The 13,148-nt window shown below is 43.1% G+C and overlaps 1 protein-coding gene and 1 pseudogene across 2 annotated transcripts in view; both read right to left on the bottom strand.

Annotated features, from left to right (window-relative positions):
- The window catches only part of PPM1E (protein phosphatase, Mg2+/Mn2+ dependent 1E), a 190,118-nt gene that overhangs the window by 66,963 nt on the left and 110,007 nt on the right, over positions 1–13,148 (bottom strand). The window lies entirely within an intron of this gene.
- LOC127484380 (large ribosomal subunit protein uL13-like) overlaps positions 1–13,148 on the bottom strand; it is a 69,277-nt pseudogene that overhangs the window by 35,754 nt on the left and 20,375 nt on the right.

The raw sequence follows: 13,148 nt of genomic DNA, 5'->3' as shown, positions 1-13,148 counted from the left end.
TCTGCACTCACACCCTGCAGACTAAAATCTCCTGTATACCTTATAGTCACCCTGTAGGACTGGAACCTTCAAAAGAACACAATACTCTTCCAGAGTTAGATTCTGAACTGAAGAAAATCTAAGAAATGACACAGAATTCAAAATAATTATTGTAAGGAAACTCAATGAGATTAAAGAGAATACAGATAGATAAAAGAAATTACGAAATCAGTGAGTGACATGAATGAAAATATTACTAAGGAGACAGAACTCATTAAGAAGCACCAAACAGGCCGGTACAGCGGCTCACTAGGCTAATCCTCCGCCTGTGGCGCCAGCACCCCGGGTTCTAGTCCCGGTTGCTCCTCTTCCAGTCCAGCTCTCTGCTGTGGCCTGGGAGGGCAGTGGAGGATGGCCCAAATGTTTGGGCCCCTGCACCCTCATGGGAGACCAGGAGGAAGCACCTGGCTCCTGGCTTCGGATCGGCGCAGCGCGCTGGCCGTAGCAACCATTTGGGGGGTAAGCCAAAAGAAGGAAGACTTTTCTCTCTGTCTCTCTAACTCTGCCTGTCAAAAAAAAAAAAAAAATTTTGGAGATGAAATCTTCAATCAGTGAAATAAAAAATACAATTATACAATTTACAATTTAGAGCTTTAACAGAATAGACCAAATGGAGGAAGAATTTCTGACCCAAGGACCAGAAATATGAAATAACCCAATCAGACAAAAATAAAGAGAAAAGAATTAAAAAGAAAAAAGTCTATGCAAAATATGGGATATACCATTAAACAACCAAATATTTGTATTATAAGTATTCCTGAAGGATAAGCAAGGAAAAAGGCATTGAGAATCTGCTAAATGAAGTAATAGGTGAAAACTTCCCAGGTCTTGAAAGAGACATGCACATCCAGATACAAGAAGCTCAAAGAACCCCAAGCAGACTCAACCAAAAAGGTTTTCTCCAAGGCATACTGTTGTCAAACTGCCAAAAGTTAAGAACAAGGAATGAATCCTAAAGATGAAAGAGAAAAGCATCAAGTTACATGTAAAGGAAAACCAATTAAGATTAACATGAGACATCTCAAAGGAAACCCTACAGGCCAGAAGACAGTGGGACAATATATTCAGGGTCTTAAAAGACAACAACTTCCAGGCCGGCGCCGCGGCTCAATAGGCTAATCCTCCACCTTGCGGCGCCGGCACACCAGATTCTAGTCCCGGTCGGGGCGCCGGATTCTGTCCCGGTTGCCCCTCTTCCAGGCCAGCTCTCTGCTATGGCCAGGGAGTGCAGTGGAGGATGGCCCAGGTGCTTGGGCCCTGCACCCCATGGGAGACCAGGAAAAGCACCTGGCTCCTGGCTCCTGCCATCAGATCAGCGCGGTGCGCCGGCTGCAGCAGCGGCCATTGGAGGGTGAACCAACGGCAAAGGAAGACCTTTCTCTCTGTCTCTCTCTCTCACTGTCCACTCTGCCTGTCAAAAAAAAAAAAAAAAAAAAAAAAAAGACAACAACTTCCAACCAAGAATAATATATCCAGCAAAGCTATCCTTTAAGAGTGAAGGATAAACAAAGTATTTCCAGATTAGCAAAAGCTGAGAGAATTCACGACCACCAGACCAGCCTTATAATAAATTCTGAAGGGTGTCCTGCCTTAGAAATTGGTTTGAGTTCTGGCTGCTACTCTTCTTCTTATTTATTTATTTATTTGAAAGGTAGAGTTAGAGAGAGAGGGAGAGACAGAGAGGTCTTCCATCCACAGGTTCACTTCCCAAATAGCCGCACTTCCCTGCTCGGGGCGCAAGGGCTCAAGCACTTGGGCCATCTTCCACTGCTTTCTGGGGCCATAGCAGAGAGCTGGATCAGAAAAGCAGCACGGCCGGCGCTGCGACTCACTAGGCTAATCCTCCGCCTTGCGGCGCCAGCACACTCGGTTCTAGTCCTGGTCGGGGCGCTGGACTCTGTCCCGGTTGCCCCTCTTCCAGGCCAGCTCTCTGCTGTGGCCAGGGAGTGCAGTGGGCCCTGCACCCGATGGGAGACCAGGAGAAGTATCTGGCTCCTGCCATCGGATCAGCGCGGTGCGCCGGCCATAGTGCACCAGCCATGGCGGCCATTGGAGGGTGAACCAATGGCAAAGGAAGACCTTTCTCTCTGTCTCTCTCTCTCACTGTCCACTCTGCCTGTCCAAAAAAAAAAAAAAAAAAAAGGCAGCAGACGGGAAGGAACTGGCACCCCATGGGATGCCAGCGCTGCAGGTAGAGGTCTAGTCTACTACACCACAGAGCCAGCCCCCTCCTCCACTTCTGATCAGACTCCCTGCTTGTGCATCTGGAAAGCAGCGGAGGATGGCCCAAATCCTTGAGTCCCTGCACCCAAGTGGGAGACCCAGAAAAAGCTTCTGGCTCCTGACTTCAGCCCAGCCCACCCCAGTTGTTGTGGCCATTTGGGGAGTGAACCAGCAGGTGGAAAATCAATCTTTCTCTCTCCCCACCACCCCCGTTATCTCTCAGTAATCTGCCTTTCAAATCAATAAAATAAAAATCCTAAAAATAGAACTACCAACTATCCTAATGGGTATATACCCAAAGAAAATGAAATCAGTACATTAAAAAGATACCTGCACTCACATATATTTCACAATGGCCAAGATATAGAATCAACCAAGGTGTCTAACAAAGATGAATGGATAATGTGGCATATATACACAACAGAATATTATTCAGCCATTAGAAAAAAAATTTAAGAAGTAGATGAATGGGTAAATGTTTGGCATAGCACTTAAGTCACCACTTGGGTGCCTGCATCCCATATCAGAATGCCTGGTTCAAGTCTTGGCTCCTCTGCTTCTGACCCAGTTCCTATTAATGCAGAGAGGCAGCAGACGTTGACAAGTAACTTCAGTCCCTGCCACACTCGTGGGAGATCCAGATGGTGTTTCTGGTTCCTGGCTTCACCATGGCCCAGGCCTGGCTCCTGCAGTCATTTGGGAAGTGAACCAGCATATAGAAGATCTCTCTCTCTCTCTCTCTCTCTCTCTCTCTCTCTACTTTTCAAGTAGATGAAAATAAATATTTTTTCAAAAAAATGAGTGTTGGGTTCAGAAAATTATGCTCTATGATGTGGTGCTTTGGCATGCTGAGTTGTCATTTGCAACAACATAGATGGAACTGGAGAACATTATGTTAAGTGAAATAGGCCAGGCACAGAAAGATATGTGACAACCTAATTGACTTCATAGAAGTAGAGAATAGATGTTACCAGAGGCTGGCATAGAGAAGGAATAGTGGGAGGCTGGATAATGGGTAACAAAATACAGTTACATAGGAGGAGTAATTTCTAATGTTCTACAGTCCAGTACTGTGACTATAATTCACAGCAATTTATTAAAACCATTATAAGGAGCTAGAAGACAGAAGTTTGAAGCTTTGCAAAACCAAGTAAATATAAATATTTGATGGAAATTTTAATGACTATGATTTGATATTATATCTTGTATACATGCATCTTATTTTCACAGTGTACCCCCAAAATATATAGAATTATTATGTGTGAATTTTTAAAAAGATTTATTTTATTTATTTGAAAGAATTACAGAGAGAGGTAGAGACAGAGAGAGAGGTCTTCCATCCACTGGTTCACTCTCCAGATGGCTGCAATGACCGGAGCTGCGCTGATCCAAAGCCAGGAGCCAGGAGCTTCTTCCAGGTCTCCCATGTGGGTGCAGGGGCCCAAGGACTTGGGCCTTCTTCCACTGCTGTCCCAGGCCATAGCAGAGAGCTGGATTGGAAGAGGAGCAGCCAGGACTAGAATTGGTGCTCATATGGGATGCCGGTGCTTCAGGCCAGGGCTTTAACCCACTGCCACAGCGCTGGCCCCATGTGTGAAATTTTATAAAGGAAAAAAGAATAAAGTTTCATGTAAATATAAAGTCATCTTTTTCCAATTAAAAATTTTTCATTGTTTTTGGTTATGAAAGTATTAATATAGTCACTATAAAAATCATAGTAGGATATAAGAGTAAAAATTCTAGCAGCTGGGGCAGCAGATTAAGCTGCGACTTGCAATCCTGACATCCCATGTCAGAAAGCCGGTTCCAGTTCCAGTTGTTCTACTTCCAATCCAGGTTCTTCCTAATGTGCCTGGGAAAGCAGCAGATGATGACCCAAGTACTTCAGCCCTTGCCACCCCCATGGGAGATCCAGACAGAGTTCCTGGCTCCTGCCTTCAGCCTGGCCCAGCTGGGCTGTCATGGTCACTTGCAGAATGAAAAAGTAGATAAAAGATCTCGATCTCTTTCTCTCCTTCTCTCTCCTTCTCTCTCTCTCTCTCTCTGTCATCTCTCCCTCTCTCTGCCTTTCAAATAATCTTCTATTAAAAAAAAAAAGTTCCAGGTAAAGCCACCACCTGCAGTGTTGGCATCCAATATGGGTGCCAGTTCAAGTCTGGCTGCTCCACTTCTCTGGCCTGGGAAAGTAGTGGGAGATGGCCCAAGTCCTTTGGCCCCTGCACCCATGTGGGAGACCCAGAGGAAACTCCTGGCTCCTGGCTTTGGATTGGTGCAGTTGCAGCCAATTAATTGAGGAGTGAACCAGCAGATGGGAGACTTCTTTCTCTCTCTCTCTGCCTCTCTATAACTGCCTTTCAAATAAATAATTTTTTTTAAAAAAAGCTCCACCTGTTGTACTATATGACATAATGAAATGAATACCAATAAGACATACATAATGTAAAGTGAAGAAAATAAACATTAAAAATTTTTAGATTAGCTATTAGCCTGTATCCTGTTCCCTAAGAATTTTAATGGTTTCACAGTATAGCTACAATGTTCTCCACATTATATAGTTTAAGTATTATCCTCTCTATTATCTCTCTTACCTTCTCAAGAACGGCAATCTGAAAACTAGGTACACCATCTGCAAACATGGATTACATTAACAAAGTCAAAGACATTAACAATGCTTGCCTTGAACAGGGACAGAGGCTAATTACTAGCTTTATCATCAGACAAATGGTTAAAATTAAATTAGGTTTTCCATTTGCTGAACTTTTAAAATACTCCCTAGTTGTAATTGATCTGAAGCATGTAACATAAGCAGATAGAATTAGGTAACAATATATATCATTAAAATAAAACAACACAGGCCGGCGCCGTGGCTCACTAGGCTAATCCTCTGTCTTGCGGCACTGGCACACTGGGTTCTAGTCCCGGTCGGGGCGCTGGATTCTGTCCTGATTGCCCCTCTTCCAGGCCAGCTCTCTGCTGTGGTCAGGAAGTGCAGTGGAAGATGACCCAAGTGCTTGGGCCCTGCACCCCATGGGAGACCAGGAGAAGTACCTGGCTCCTGCCATCGGATCAGCGCGGTGCACCAGCCGCAGCGCGCTGGCTGCGGCGGCCACTGGAGGGTGAACCAACAGCAAAGGAAGACCTTTCTCTCTGTCTCTCTCTCTCACTGTCCACTCTGCCTGTCAAAAAAAATTTTTTTTTAAATAAATAAAACAACACAGAATAGTAGAGTATTGGGGTTAGAAAATGATATCCCAAAGATATGTTATTTTGGTACACTGTCTGCCTTAAACTCAAGGAGGACTAAGGTCCCTCTGACGTTCTCCAACTCCCCTGTCTCTTTTTTCTACAGAAGCACAGGGTAGGAGTTTCTCTGCGGTTTCCTTAATGAAGATCATTACCATGGACTTCCTCCCTGATACTCTCATGAAACAGAGAAGATTGACTCACAGGAGAACATAGATCTGACTCCCTGCCAGAGAGACTTTGCTACAAGCAACCATCTATTCTGAGGGCTATTACCTGAGAGATTTTGTGTAGTAGGACACCGTTGTTCACCAAGGTTTCCTCCTCTCCATCTTCCATAACACATTACTGTGTCCCCCAAGAATCCCAATCCTTATTCTTTCTGTTGCTCAGAACGTGACTTAAACTTCAACCATCTGGTTCTTCTTTGAGTACAACACATTTTATATGGTTCCTGTGCAAATAAATTTGTATGTCTTTTCTCCTGCTAATCTTTTTATGTCAGTTTATTTCAGCAGACTCAATAAACCTTTAAAGGGTAGGGGGGAAGTTCCCATCACCTCAACAAGAATCAAGCAGTGGGGGCTGGTGTTGTGGCACAGTGGGCATAGTCACTGCTTGTGATGCTGGCATCCCATATGGGCTCTGGTTCAAGTAATGGCTGCTCTATTTCCAATCTAGCACCCTACTAAAGGCCTGGAAAAAGCAGTGGAAGATGTCCTAAGTGCTTGGGCCCCTGTACCCATGTGGAATCTCTTCCTACTAGTTCTCAAAAAAACAGAACAAAGCAGAAGCCAGAAGCTAGAAGGAAAGGAATGGCACATTTATGTCAGTTCGGCAGAGCGATTTAGTAAGAATTTAATTTGTTGGGCCAGTGTTGTGGCATAGTGGGTTAAGCTGCCGCTTGCAACACCAGCATCCCATATGAGTGTCAGTTTGAATTCCAACTGCTCCATTTTCAATACAGCTCCCTGCTAATCCACCTGGGAAAGCAGTGGAAGATGGCCCAACTACTTAGACCCCTGCCACCCTTGTGGGAAACCTAGGTGAAACTCTTGGCTTTGGCTTGGCCTAGCCCTGGCCATTGTGGCCATCTGGGGAGTGAACCAGTGGATGGAAGTTCTAACTCTGCCTTTCAAATAAATAAATATTCTTTTAAAAATTTAATTTGCACTTTTTTCTCCATTTATTTTCCCTTTCCTCATTCTAAAGAGGTAACTATGTCTTTGGGCTCTATTATTCAAGGAAACTAAGTTACTTAGTGGAAGGCAGAAGTTTTTTGTGGCCAATCTACCTTCTAACTTATTTTCTGGATGCTCAAGATACAGGCTTTAAGAGCTGTAAAGGATACTAGAAAAGAGCCTCCTAAACCCAACTCTTGCCAGTACTGGAAAGAGTTCAGCAATACCAGGGATATTAGTGACATGAATCCTACTCCTTGGCTGTACTCCAAGGGAATGGTAAGACTTCAGAAAAGAATGACTAAATGAAGTATCTAGACAGGCTAGATTCTAGGTACTCAAAATCAGCAAACTCTGGGACCAGTGTTGTGGCTCAATGGGTTAAAGCCACGGTCTACAGCACAAATATCCCATATGAATGCCAGTTCAAGTCCTGGCAGTTCCTTTTTTTTTTTGACAGACAGAGTTAGACAGGGAGGGAGGGAGGGAAGGAGGGAGAGAGAGAGAGAGAGAGAGAGAAAGGTCTTCCTTTTGCTGTTGGTTCACCCCCCAATGGCCACCGCGGCCGGTGTGCTGCGGCTGGCGCACCGTGCCAATCTGAAGCCAGGAGCCAGGTGCCTCTCCTGGTCTCCCATGCGGGAGCAGGGCCCAAGCACTTAGGCCATCCTCCACTGCACTCCCGTGCCACAGCTGAGAGCTGGACAGGAAGAGGAGCAACTGGGACAGAATCCGGCACCCTGACTGGGACTAGAACCTGGGGTGCCAGCGCCGCAGGCGGAGGCCTATTGAGCTGTGGTGCCGCTGGCTGTTCCATTTCTAATCCAGCTCCCTGCTAATAATCCTGGGAAAGCAGCAGAGGATGGCCCATGTCCTTGGGCCTCTGCACCTACATGGGAGAACCAGATGAACCTGCTGGTTCCTGGTTTTGGCCTGGCCCAGCCTTGGCCATTACAGCCATTTCGGGAGTGAACCAGCGGATGGGGATCTCTGTCTTTCTCTATAACTCTTTAAAATAAATAAATAAATATTTTTTTAAAAAATCAGCAAACTATCCTGTCCAGACTTGACCAAAAAAGTAATGAAGCCATCTGACTTTAAGGAACCACATGGGGTTATTCAATAAGAATATCAGGCCAGCGCTGTGGCTCACTTGGCTAATCCTCCGCCTGCGGCGCCAGCACCCCAGGTTCTAGTTCAGGTTGGGGTGCCGGATTCTGTCCTGGTTGCTCCTCTTCTAGTTCAGCTCTCTTCTGTGGCCCGGGAAGGCAATGGAAGATGGCCCAAATGCTTGGGCTCCTGCACCCGCATGGGAGACCAGGAGGAAGCACCTGGCCCCTGGCTTCGGATTGGCGCAGCGCACCAGCTGTAGCAACCATTTGGGGGGTGAACCAACGGAAGGAAGACCTTTCTCCCTCTCTCTCACTGTCTAACTCTGCCTGTAAAATAAATAAATAAATAAATAAATAAATAAATAAATAAATAAATAACAATATCAGCGTGAACCTGATAAACTATAGAAAAGTTCATCTATGCCTTTTTTCTTTAAAGATAAACTGGGTTTTTTTTTCTTTTTAAGATTTATTTATTTATTTGAAAGGCAGAGTTACAGAAAGGCAGAGGCAGAGAGAGAGAGAGATCTTCCAACTGCTGATTCACTCCCCAGATGGCTGCAAAGGTCGCAGCGAGGCTGATTCGAAGCCAGGAGCTTCATCTGGGTCTCCCACTGCTTTTCACAGGCTGTTAGCAGAGCTGCATCAGAAGTCTGAACACCCAGGACATGAACCCAGAGCCCATGTGGGATATCAGCCCACTACACCACAATGCCGGCTCCTGTAACTCTGTTTCAAATAAATAAATAAACCTTAAAAAAAATGAGTTGAGAGAAAAAGCAATCTCTTTAAATGTTGAACTGGCAATTTTACTTTAAAAACAAAGCAAACACTGATGAATCCCTAACATCCTAAATTCACCATAATAATGCTGCATAGTTGGATTGGCTAAAAAGCTTAAGAGAAGGAAAAAAAAAAAAACTAAACATTCATCTTCCTTCATTTTTTTTCTTTCCACAAAGATTTATAGTAAACTTAAAATTAATTTTACTGGAACCATGTCTTAGCAGTAAGAAGAGAAAAAGTTCTTATACAGTTACAGCAAAATCTGAAACTTCCATCTAAGATTAAACTATGTATAGAAACAAACAGCTATTTTTATAGGACTATGCATACAGACACATCACTTCCTAATTTTTTCCTCCTTCCTTTCCTCACTTCCTACCATTTTGGACATTCTTTTAATCTTTATAACTATATGCCATGATCAGTTGCCTGGAATGTTAAGCCACATTCCAGAATAGGAATTGTTATCTGTTATTAAAAAATGGAACTTTAGATTAATTTTTAGCAGAAAACTCCTAGTAGTTATATTTGTTTAAAAGGTAAAGAACATTGAGAATTTATTCTCCTAGTGTTGATCAAAGTGGTGGCTAATGTTGATCATATTCATACTTGCAATGATGATGCTGATACTTCTAGTGAATATTTTTCTCCTTGATAAGACTACATCAAACTTTGAGTAGCAATATTTGAAGAGATGAGAATACTGCAGAAAAGTACACATATTTATTCCCAAGATGTAAAGAGATGGCATGATGCAGTGGTTAAATCTTGGGATACAGAATCAGACTGCCTGAATCTACCACTTACAGTCCACAATCGTGGGCAACTCAAACTCTCTGAGATCTTCCATCCACTGGTTCACTCCCCAGACATCTGCAACAGCTGGAGCTGGACCAGGCCAAAGCCAGGAGCTTCATCCAAGTCTCCCATATGGATGGTAGGCACCCAAACACTTGGGCTGTCTTCTGCTGCTTTTCCCAGGTGTATTAGCAGGGAGCTGGATCAGAAGTGAAGCAGCCAGGATGTGAACAAGTACACATAAGGGATACTGGCATTGCAGGGAGCAGCTTAAACCTGCTGTACCACAATGCTGGCCACTAAATTTTCTTTTTAAATTTTTAGTTTTTTTTATTTTTATTTGAGAGACATGGAAAGACAGACAGATCTTCCACATCCTAAAAGCCTGCACCCCAAATGCCCACAACAGCCAGAAATAGGCCATGCCAAAGCTACGAGTTTGCATCTCAACCTGGGTCTCCTACTTGGGTGACAGGTTCCCAACTACTTGAGTTGAGCCACCATCTTCTGCCTCACAGGGTGTACAACAGCAGCAAGCTAAATGGGAAATGGAGTAGCAGGACTCGAATCAAGCACTTGATTGTCTCAAGTGGCTATTTAACCTCTGTGTCATATGTTTGCCCTTGTTTTTACTTTCTAGTTAAGATTTAAAGAGTTTAATATACATAGTAGTTACATTTCTATAATTTATAAAGTATTATTTATTCTTGCATTTTTATTTTATATTTTAATAGACTATTTTTAACAGCAGCTTCAGATTCAGAGCAAAACTGAGTAGAAAACACAAAGAGTTGTCATACATCTATTGGCCTCAGTATCCGCCATTCCAGTCCCAAGCAACTACTGTCTCTCCAGAGCTGCCTTTTCTGGACAGTTAATATACAAAGAATCATAAACATGCAACTTTTTCTAACTGGCTTCTTTTATTTAGCATAATATTTTTGAAGTTCATCCAAGTTGAAGCATGTATCAATAGTTCATTCTTTTTAGTGTTTAATATTATTCCATTGTATGGATACATCATATTTTTGTTGAGAGTATGCCAAGGTGGGATCTAATATTTCTTGTGTGTTACAGAAAAATAATACTCAATAAATGCCAGTGATTAGAGTAGCTAAAGAGAAATAGAAGAAAATGGAATAGAATTGTGTGGCTGAGCAAAATTTGCTTCTAACAGAGATGCAAAAAGTCAAGCTCCAGTAAATTAACTGTAAGTTGAGGAAGTTTCCTTGGCTATGGGACCTCTTTTTCTTAAAAAAAAAAAAAAAAAAAAAAAAAAAAAAAGATTTATTTATTTATTTGAGAGGTAGAATTACAGACAGAGAGGGAGAGACAGAAAGAAAGGTTTTCCATCTGCTGGTTCCCTCCCCAAATGACCACAATGGCTGGATCTGAGCCAATCTGAAACCCTGAAACCAGGAGCTTCTTCTGGGTCTCACATGGGTGAAGGGGCCCAAGCACTTGGGCCATCTTCCACTGCTTTAGCAGGCCACCAGCAGAGAGCTGGATTGGAAGTGGAGCAGCTGGGATATGAACCAGTGCCCATATGGGATGCTGGTGCTATAGGTGGAGGATTAGTCTACTACACCATAGCACCAGCCCTGAATGTAGGAATTTAAATGCTTTCCATTGGATCCCCTGACCTCAGCTTGTCTACCACTTGCTTGATATAAAGAGGGTGTGGTAATGGCAGTCAGCCTCTACAGTTTTGTGACAAAATTTGACCTGTTTTCTCCAGGTATGTTAAAGGTTGCCAATCCATTAGATGATTAAATAGTACAACTAACAGTAATTACAAAATATTTTAAATGATATTCATCTAGTGATTTCTAGCCAAAAAACATATCAGATTAAGCATATGCATTTATCCCCCCCTTATAAAATTATAATTACAAAATAATTTAAAAGGCTAAAATTCTTAAAGATAAAGCAGAAGAGAATGACTACAATATATTTTACAGGGGATAAAATATTTCAGTATGGATGAGCATTTGGTCTCATGTTGATACTGGCTGAAACACTCAAATCCCATATCAAAGTACCTGATTTCAGATCCTGCTAATATGCACCGTGGGAGGCAGCAGGTAATGACTCAAATAGTTCGGTCTTACCCTGTGGGAAGACCCAGACTGAGTTTGCTGCTCTTGGCTTATGTTTGGCTTATAGCCCCAGCTACTGCAGGCATTCAAAGAGTGAACCAGTGGATGGGTATTTGTTCTTCTCTTCAACTGTCTCTTTCTGTCTCTCAAATAAATCTTTAAAATAATAAATAAAAATCTTTAAAACAGAAAAAAATTTTCAATAAATTTTTGTAATAAGGAGTTGTATGATTATCAAGGTGGGGAAACTATAATCCTGGGGAATTACAAACAGGGATACATACAAATACAAACAAGATAAAAGTCTATATATGTGACGTTTACTTTCCTCCCTACTCACATGCAGACTGACATTAAATACACACACCCCAAGCCCTGGTCATAGAATGGAAGTTCAAACTCTAGGGAAACTGAAAAAGAATATCCTATACTTGAAGACACTAAGCAGAATGAAAAAATCAGAGGTGAGACAGACTGAACACAAAGGGATTCACTGAAGTATCAAAATGGTGAGACATTAATTTCCCTAATCACTCCTCCTCTCTGCCCCACTGCACCCCAAGAACGCTTGTACGTTGTTTATTACAAAAATTTATTGAAAAATTTTTTTGTTTTAAAGATTTTTATTTATTATTTTAAATAGACAAGGAATTGGAAGTCTTTTCTTTTTTTTTTAAGATATGTGTATGTTTGGGGCCGCCACTGTGGCACAGCAGGTAAAGCTGCTGCCTGAAGTGCTGGCATCCCATATGGGTTCGCATCCTGGCTGCTCCACTTCAGATCCAGCTATGGCCTGAGAAAGCAGTGGGAGATGGCACAAATCTTTGGGCCCCTGCACCCGTGTAGGAGACTGGGAGGAAGCTCCTGGCTCCTGGCTTCGGATCGGCACAGCTCCAGCCGTTGCGGCCAACTGGGGAGTGATCCAGCGGATGGAAAACCTCTCTCTCTCTCTCTGCCTCTACCCCTCTGTGACTGCCTTTCAAATAAACAAATCTTCAAAAAAGAAGATGCATGTATGTATGTATTTGAAAAGCAGAGTGATAAATATAGAGATATCTTCCATCTACTGCTTCATTCCCCAAAATGGTTTCAACATCCAGAGCTAGGCTAGGCTGAAGCAAGGGGCCAGGAACTCCATCTGGGTCTCCTACATGGGTGGTAGAGGTCCACACACTTGGGCCATCTTCTGCTACTTAGAGGTGCATTAGCAGGGAGCTGGATTTGAAGCAGAGCAGCTAGCACCCAAATACAGAATGCTGGTTTCACAAGCAGTGGCTTAACCTGCTGCACCACACCAATCACTGGAAATTTTTTCTGGGTGGTTTGTACAACTTTCCTAGAGAAAAGTTCTGCTCATAGTGACATATGCTACATCTCCATCCTAACAACTGAAAGTGAGGTTTACTCACAGTAAGTCTAAAGATCTCTAAAGATATTTTAATCAGTTTAAAATAAATTCATGCAGGAAAATTTGGCACAGTGGCTGAGATGCTGGTTAGGATGCCTACATTCCACATTGGAGCACCTGGGTTTGAGTCCTGGCTCTGCTCCTAATTCCAGTTTCCTGCTAGTGCACACCCAACAAAGTAGCAGGTGACGGCTCAAGTGGCTGGATCCTTGCCATCCACATGGGAGATCTGGACTGGCTTCCTGGCTCCTGCTGCAGGCAT

Source organism: Oryctolagus cuniculus, chromosome 17 (assembly GCF_964237555.1).
Source record: "Oryctolagus cuniculus chromosome 17, mOryCun1.1, whole genome shotgun sequence".
NCBI lineage: Eukaryota > Metazoa > Chordata > Mammalia > Lagomorpha > Leporidae > Oryctolagus > Oryctolagus cuniculus.
This window is presented reverse-complemented; position numbering and strand designations above follow the sequence as displayed.